Genomic DNA, 9,117 nt, shown 5'->3' with positions numbered 1-9,117 from the left:
CCCGGTACCCTCCAAAAAAGCACAAAAATCTAATTTAGAATCTTTGAAAACTTTAAGTAGAATCCATCCAAATAAGTCACAGAAATTTAGAAAAAGGGGGTTTCTGCTAGTTGAGGAGTACCATAAGTGCCCCTCCCCCAACCCACCCAAAATGGCTCCAGTGGCTACCTCCATATTGGGGTAGGCTAGGATTCCACTGGTGAGTCTGATGAGTACGCAGACAACTTGGGTGGAGGGGAGGGGAAATAGGCTGCTGTTGGGGGTCAGGTGGTGCACATTAGAGAATGACACGGGTACAGATTTTTCCCCGTCCCCTTGGGAACTCATTTTCCCATCCCGGCAAGTTCTTTTCCTGCCCCATTCCTGCAAGCTTAAAGGAATGGGGCAAGGACAGGGACTGCAACAAAACTTGCAGAGGACAAGACGGGGAAACTGAGTTCCTGTGGGGACGGGGGAAAATGTGTCCCCTGTCATTCTCTAGTGCAGTGTTCTTCAACCTTTTTACACCTATGGACCGGCAGAAATAAAATAATTATTTTGTGGACCGGCATCGGTCTGCGGACCAGCGGTTGAAGAACAAAATGATAGATGCATTGAGGACAAACTCATCTAAGAAATGGCCATTTTCAAAACAAAAAGTTGGATGTTTTTCTGGTTTAAAAATGGCCATTTTCTCTACTAGAGTTTTGGACATTTTCCCCAAAACATCCAGAATCAAATTTATACATCATATCAAAAATGCTCCGCCACATGCACTAATTGTTATCTGCATGTAATAATTAGAAATGGTGGGCTAAAGAGGGATTCAAGACAAAGTTAGACAAGTTCCTGCTGATCTCAGTTAGGGCACTGGTCTTTGACCTAGGGGCCACCGCGGGAGTGGACTGCTGGGCACGATGGACCACTGGTCTGACCCAGCAGCGTCAATTCTTACGTTCCTATTTTCTGTTATGTACTTATTGATTTTCATTTGACATACGTACTGCTATTTGTATGTTACACAGCAAAGTGGTTCACAATCTAACACAAATAGACAAGCCTTGTATCTTCTCTTACAATACATTTGTACCTAGTCTTTGAGTAAAGAAGGCCCACACAGAGAAGCATCTGACCTTGTGCTGTCAGTTATTTCTCTTGTAGTTAAAGCTTCAACCAGTGTGTTACCAACAGCTAGGAGGAGTATCACTGAAAATTTGGAACAGTATGCTTGTGCTTTAAATTGGTCCCTACTTCTGTCATTAGTGTCAAATGAAAATGGATATCTCTTCTACCCTAGCAGTAGCCACCATTGCGTCTGTGTTTCCCTTACATCATTGTTAGCAACAATTGAAAGATTTATACAATTTTTTCCTATGTTCAGCTGAAAACTGTAGTGTTTAGTGTGTCATGCATGCGAATATTGTCTATAAGGCAGGGGTTTCAAAGTCCCTCCTTGAGGGCCGCAATCCAGTCGGGTTTTCAGGATTTCCCCAACGAATATGCATTGAAAGCAGTGCATGCACATAGATCTCACTGTAGAAGTAAAAATCCAGTCATCTCTTTTATATTAGTCCATGTTTAGAAATCATATGTCCGATAGACTAATGAACACTGTTTCACACTTTTGCCACTTCTTTAGGGCTTCAGACATGCCATTATTTGTTCGCTGATATTTTTAGCGAAACAAAAAGCCATAGCCATAACCAAAAAGGTGTTTTGTTTCGCTAAAAATATCAGCGAACAAATAATGGCATGTCTGAAGCCCTAAAGAAGTGGCAAAAGTGTGAAACAGTGTTCATTAGTCTATCGGACATATGTGCACATAGATCTCATGCATATTCATTGGGGAAATCCTGAAAACCTGACTGGATTGCGGCCCTCAAGGAGGGACTTTGAGACCCCTGCTATAAGGTGTATCACAAGTGAAGAAAGACCGAGAACCACTGGCTTAGAGCACCTGTCATTCACACCAAGGCTAAGACAAGAATCTGGACTCACTGGATTGTAATATTACTTTCCAGTTCTAGATGTAGGAAGCTAACATTATATATGAGGGTGAATCAAAAATTAAAGGCAATTGTTAAATTATGCAATAACTGGAACAGAGCTAGCAAAATGCAACATATGTACTTGTCTGCGGGATAGTTTGTGCAAACACAGTGCAGCACTCAGCCTTTAGTCATGTGACAGCCTGAGGTCAGAAACATGGATGCTTCATTGTAAGATTGCACCATCGAAGAACAATGTGCAGTAGTGCACTTTCTTTGAACAGAGGGAGCGAAACCTGTGGAAATTCACCATCAGATATTGACTCAGTTGTGGACATAGCACCATAAATCAACAAAAGGTTTACGAGTGAGTAAAAAGGTTTAAAGCGGCAAGAACAGGTGTAACTGGCGAAGGTCATTCTGATCACCCATCAACATCGTACACACAAGAACACATTGACAGAGTGAATGCCTTGATTAGAGAGGACCAATAACAGTGTCTCAGTGGGCTGCAGATTTGGATATCGGCTATGGATCTGCATTTGCCATAACGCATGATGACTTGGGATACAGGAAAGTCTGCGCACGATGAGTTCCCAAACAGCTTACTGATCTGCACAAGTAACAGCGTGTGGGAGGTTGCGACCCAGTTCCTGAGATGGTATGAAGATGATCCGAGTATTCTGGAGAGAATTGTCACTGGTGATGAGATATGGGTGCATCACTGCAACCCGGAGAGCAAAAGACAAAACGTGATGAAATAAAGGAAGTAGTGCTCACCTGGCTTTGGGAGCAGCCAAAAATCTTCTCTGCAGGAACAATACAACAAATGTGTCATCTTGCATGGGGCTATGTGGAAAAGTTATATGTTCAATTGTATTAAAGCCATGAAATGTGTTTTGCCTTTATTATTTTATTTACCCTCGTGTATATATAAAATGCATTCTCCTCCTTGCTGGCTGCCCCTTACCGAGCCTGAGAACAGCTGGGCAGGAGAGGGAGGGCTTAGCTCCGCTTTGCTGTACACTTAAGAGAGTGATACACCCAGACCATTAGGGGTGTGCTGTCACTGGAAGAAGGTGCTGCACTTTATATCAGTGCAACCATCCCAGAATCTCCTCGAAGCACAGGCGCATACGCAGACTGGCACATTGGTTAAAGAGCCCTGAACAAGACAAGACACACAGTGCTTGTGAAAGAGCCTCTCTCCGCCCTCTCCTGGTTCCCTCCTTCCTCTGAGCAATTATCCACTGCATCTTTCGCTGGAGAAAGAGGAGCCTGGAACAGTCTCTGTTATAGGCATTTTGTTAATCAGTGATGCTATTTTACATTTTCTCTACTTTATTTTTTAGCCATTTAATGGATTACTTCGGGCACCCCTGCACAAACACACCAGAAAAGTTTATTGAATCTGAATGAAAAGAGGTGACTGACTCCGTGCGAACAGTGTTAGAGTGGTGAAATACCCACTTCAGTGAAACAGTCATCAAACCAGCGATTCCTTTAGGTATAAGCCAAGATCCGGAAAACCAGAATGAATGTGCTCCAAGTGCAATATCAAACAAGTTTTCTTTAAAAAATAAAAGTCATTTTAAATTCATTCCTGTCCAGGTAGAGCAACTCTTAACAGCAAGCACTTGCATTTCTTCCCTTCAGGTTCAAGAATCTGGCTATTTCATTTACTCATACTTCTTTTTATTTATTGTATTCAGTCTACATTCTGCCTTTACTCAAGGCTCTGGGTAGATATTGAAGTGGATATCTGGGAGTGTCGATGGGTAAATGGCTGGACTGTGAGAACCAGAATTTTGTGCCACTACATATTCACCATGAAAATCTGAACTGGGAATATCTGATTCTCTCAGCAAGTTATTTATTAATTTATGCCTCAATTAGAATACACATTTTTGTGGATATCTTTTGTTTCATGAGTAAATCAAGGAAAACCGTTATTGTTTACCTGCAATTACATCACTTTCTTTTCCAGAGATAAATAAAAAAAAAGATTTGACATCGATGTCTGAACATTTCTTAAGAAAGAACTGAATATGTCAGGGAGTGTCCTAATTTTTTCACATGACTCTTTATGGAGAGTCCAAAAAGTGGCTCTTTTATAACGATGAGATGGGTGTTTATGTGCTTCTCTAAAATAGGCTTACACAATACCCCCAGTAGCACACACATTTTTTTTCTCATATTTTATTGAGGTTTTAAGAAAGTATACATAATTAAAGAGAACCTAAAAAGAGCAACAAATCGAAGAAATGGTTCCAGTTTACAAAGGCTAGATTCATTATACAGTCCGATTGTGTCCCGACCGGTTTGCAATCATTCCTCGACCCGATTCGCTAACCTTCTGCCCGATCTGATCTGCCCATGCAAATGAGGGGAAATGGCATGCAAAGAAGGAAGGGTATCAATTCACTAAAGAGAAGAAAGAACACCGATTGGGCTGGCCGATCCAAACTGAAGCGACTGCTAAGGACCAGTTGCTCACGTCCTTGCTGACTGTCCTGCTCTCTGACGCCCTGAAATCCCAGCCCTGCATCCCTGAAACCATAAAAATAAAACATCTCCCATGTGCAAAAAAGCACCCTGCTCTCTACCGCCCTGCCTCTCTGCGAGCCCGTGGTTTTAACCCACAGGTTAAAAGCGGGACTGTACTATGGCATTGTTCCAGTCTGATTTTGCTTTTGTTCCATTCTGATTTTTGTTCCAGTCTGATTAGGGCTAGATTCACATTCTCGTGTGGCCAGCGAGTGCAGCCCCCCACCCCATCTCCAGGAAGAGAGGATGGGTCTGCGTATGCATCTGGATCGCTCTGCAGCGATCCATGGGATCGCTTATGGGCGTGTGTCCGATCAGATCATTTGCATGGGGACTCTGTAGTGAATCGATCGCCCAGCAAGACTCGGCCACGGATCGCCCCCAAAAAAGAGTTTAGTGAATCTAGCCTAAAGACAACCTGCTAAAAACCAAAGAATGCTGTAACAGAAACAGATTGTAAGAGGTATAAAATGTGTATGAAGAGAAATAAAGAAATTGTGAATCATATAAAATCTATGAAGCAACATTTTCTAAATAAGTCTCAAGTGCAGACCATGATGACTGCACATGTGATACTGCACCCATTTCCTCTGCAATACATAAGAACATAAGAAGTTGCCTCCGCTGAGGCAGACCAGAGGTCCATCTCGCCCAGCGGTCCGCTCTCGCGGCGGCCCATCAGGCCCACTGCCTGAACAGTGGTCTCTGACTAATTTTACAATTTACCTCTAATCCTATCCCTATAACCTTACCTCTACTCTTATCTGTACCCCTCAATCCCTTTGTCCTCCAGGTACCTGTCCAGACCTTCTTTGAAGCCCTGTAGCGTGCTTCTGCTTATCACATCCTTCAGTAGCGCGTTCCATGTATCCACCACCCTCTGGGTGAAAAAGAACTTCCTGGCATTTGTTTTAAACCTTTCCCCTCTCAATTTCACTGAGTGCCCCCTTGTACTTGTGGTTCCCCATAGTTTGAAAAATCTGTCCCTGTCCACTTTTTCTATGCCCTTCATGATCTTGAAGGTTTCTATCATGTCTTCTCTAAGTCGTTGCTTTTCCAGCGAGAAAAGCCCCAGCTTTTTCAGTCTGTCAGTATATGAGAGGTCCCCCATACCCTTTATTAGCTTAGTTGCTCTTCTCTGGCCTCTCTCAAGTACCGCTATGTCCTTCTTGAGGTACGGCGACCAGTACTGGACACAATACTCCAGGTGTGGGCGCACCATTGCACGATACATTTGTAATGTTGTAGAATGGAATGCTACCAAAAATGGACGTGTAGCATATATAATGATTTCCAACTATACAGAATTTGTTTTAGGGCAGTAGCAATAGCAATTCTCCAGCGGCAAATGCACCGAAGCCCATAGGAATTAAATGGGCATGATGGACCTCTGGCTTCCCCAGTCATTAGCAGTAGTATAGAAGCTTTCAATAAACAATAAATTTCATAAATATACCATACCAAATTGTACCATTTAATCAGAGATGGGCAACAGAGTTGGTTTTTTTATTTTTCAAGCTCTCACTACTATCATTCTTGTAGCATTAAAGCATTGTTTAGCTAATAGGTGTCCATCCTTCCAGACCCCTGGGATTGGTTTATTGAAGAGGAAAATTTATTGGTCCCATGGTATTATACAACCCAGCCAACTTTGCACTCTTCTTCCCAAAAGGCTTTCACTTAAGACAAGCCCACTACATATATCCTAGGGTTCCTTGTTCTCCGTATTCATGCCAACAAGTCAGTGATGCCATAACATACATATGATGAAGACATACCAGTGTCATGTACCAACAGTACTAAACTTTTGTAGTTTTCTTGAAGGTTTACTACAGAGGCAACCTCCATGACAACCCAATCCAATTCCTCATAGCTGTTCAGATTCAAGGAGAGTTGTCTCTCAAGTGCTTTAAGATAGCCTTGAATTAGGTTGGGGGAGATTAGGTACCCGACAGCATTACCTAAGTTACTGTGCCTCTTGTTTTTGTCTTGAATGTGTGGCTCTTTCCTATCAAACAATTGCAGTTCCTTTCTAATTTATTGTTTGTATTTTTGTAAACTACTGTGCCCTGTTTTGTCAGTTAATAGTGGTATCGTATATCATGATAAATAAATAGCTGACTCCTAGTTCAGATTCCCACTTCCAACAGTAGGCCTATGCTGGCGGAAAAACATCTTGAAGATGACAATACAAGCAATACAATACAATACAATACAATACAAGTTGGAGTAAATGACCCTTTACTCCAACCCTCTGTTTCCTGCCTGCCAGCCAGTGTTTGATCCATCGGTGGACATCCCCTTGCACCCCGTGGCTCCACAGCTTCTTAAGGTACCTTGTCGAAGGCTTTTTGGAAGTCAAGGTAAATGATGTCTATGGATTCCCCCTTATCCATCTGGCTGTTTATTCCTTCAAAGAAGTACAGTAAGTTCGTGAGGCACGACCTTCCCTTGCAGAAGCCATGTTGGCTCGTCTTCAGTTGTCCCTTGCTTTCTATGTGTTCGCAGATTGTGTCCTTGACCAGTGCTTCCATCATTTTTCCTGGGACTGAGGTCAAGCTCACCGGCCTGTAGTTTCCCAGGTCCCCCCTTGATCCCTTCTTAAAGATAGGCGTGACATTTGCTATTTTCCAGTCCTCTGGGATCTCCCCAGTTTTTAAGGATAGGTTACATATTTGGCGAAGTGTTTCCGCTATTTCGTTTCTCAGCTCTTTTAGTACCCTTGGGTGGATATTTGAAATTTAGTGTCAATAAAGTCCTCATATACATCTTTCAGAAAGGTTTAATCCACTAGAAGCCTTGCTTTAAGGGTCTTTGAATAGTTTGGGTTTTTTTCTTTTTACTGAGAACAACTGAGGATGGAGCATAGTGTTTTAAAGTTATGGTACTATCCAGAGGAAGTGGCTGCTAGACTACAGCTTCTAGTTCTTACTAAGAAGGAGCCAGTCTTTCTTTTTTGAAGGAATACAGAAGAGAAAAAAAAGACTTTGTTAGAGAGACTATGAGAGGGATTGAAAGATGATTTGCATATCTTGAGAACTCTTAACAATGTGTTTGTTTTCTTGTTCCTCCTCTCCAAATATGAGAACCAGAAGGCTCTGAATAATAAAGAGTTTTGGTTTTGCTCACAAAAGGAGTAGTTCTCACTTGATGAACCAGCAGTTTAAGTGATTGTGGTAATTCACTTCCAGTGAGTTAGCTGAAAGATGTATATGTGTGGATTTTCTTTGATTTTTTTTTTTAATATATTGATTAGAGATGAGTTCTTAATCACTTAGGACCAGATTCTCAACACAGCGCTTTAAGTTAGGCGGTGCAAGCCAACCTACCGCTGCCTAATTTAATTGATTTAATTGGGTTTAAGTGGCACGATAATTGGTCACGCCATTAAAACCCAATTAAAACTCATTTTAAAAACATCTCTGCTACGTGGCCTACCTGACTGGCGCCTTGGGCCTTAGCACCTACCGGCGCCTAGTAATGCTGAAGGCCAGCAGTAGGCATGGTTACGGACAGTACTGGCCTTTGGCATCACTAGGCGACGCTGGCTGTGATTCATGGAAGACTCTAGGCAATGGAAATGTAGGCCTGTGAAACCCTGTGGCTACAGATGGTCTCGCCAGTCATTGGCAGGTTCCTCTGCTCAGAAATCATTTCACAGATCTAGACAGAAATTTGGTGGCTCCAGAAGAGCTCAGATGTCAGGTTTCCACCTGACAGCCATTCCAGAGCCTGAGTTACCCCGAATAGGAGGGAGACTCTCGGAGTTCAGGAAGGCCGGGGTGAAGATTTGTTTGGACAGTGGGTGCTGAACATTATTCTGGAGGACTATAACCTCAAATTCTTTCATCCTCTTTTGGATTTCTTTGTGGATTCTCCAGCCAGAAGACCAGAAAAGGCAGTCAAAGTCCAAGAGACAGCAAAATGGCTTTGGGAGATTCAAGCCAGATGCAAAGGCTCAAATACTTTTAAGAAGACCAGAAAAAGCAGCCATAATCTGAGAGAGTAAAATGAAATTGGGGTATTCAAGCCATAGAGCCTGTGCCAGACACAGAATTGGACTTGGGCAGATATTCCATATTCTTTATCATGCCCGAGAAAGAGAAGACTGGAGACCAATCCTGGTCTGTCAGTGCAGCACTAAAGGTGCCCAAGTTCTGGATGGAGACTGTGTATCGGTTATTGCCTCAGTGGAGTCAGGAGAATTCCTAGCCGTGCCAGACTTGATGAAGGCTTACTCAAATGTTCCCATATTCCCAGAACATAGAAAGTTCCTCAGGTTCCATGTGATGGAAAAGCATTTTCAATTCTCGGCACTTCCGTTCAGTTTGACAATAGCACATTGCACCTTCACCAAGGTGATGGTGGTGGTAGCAGCATACCTGTGCAAAACAGGGATTGAAATACACCCGTATTTGGATGATTGGTTAATCAAGGCTCCATCCAAGACTGACGGACACCAGGCAGTGATGCAAGTTATCCAGCTCTTGCAAGACCTGGGATAGATTATAACTTTCCAAAAGAGTCACCTGGAACTGACAATACCTGGAGTACCCGGGGATCCTTTTTAATGCAGCAGAAGGCTGTGTTTTTCTTCAGGAGT

Source organism: Geotrypetes seraphini, chromosome 10 (genome assembly GCF_902459505.1).
Source record: "Geotrypetes seraphini chromosome 10, aGeoSer1.1, whole genome shotgun sequence".
In the NCBI taxonomy this organism is placed as follows: Eukaryota; Metazoa; Chordata; class Amphibia; order Gymnophiona; family Dermophiidae; genus Geotrypetes; species Geotrypetes seraphini.
This window is presented reverse-complemented; position numbering follows the sequence as displayed.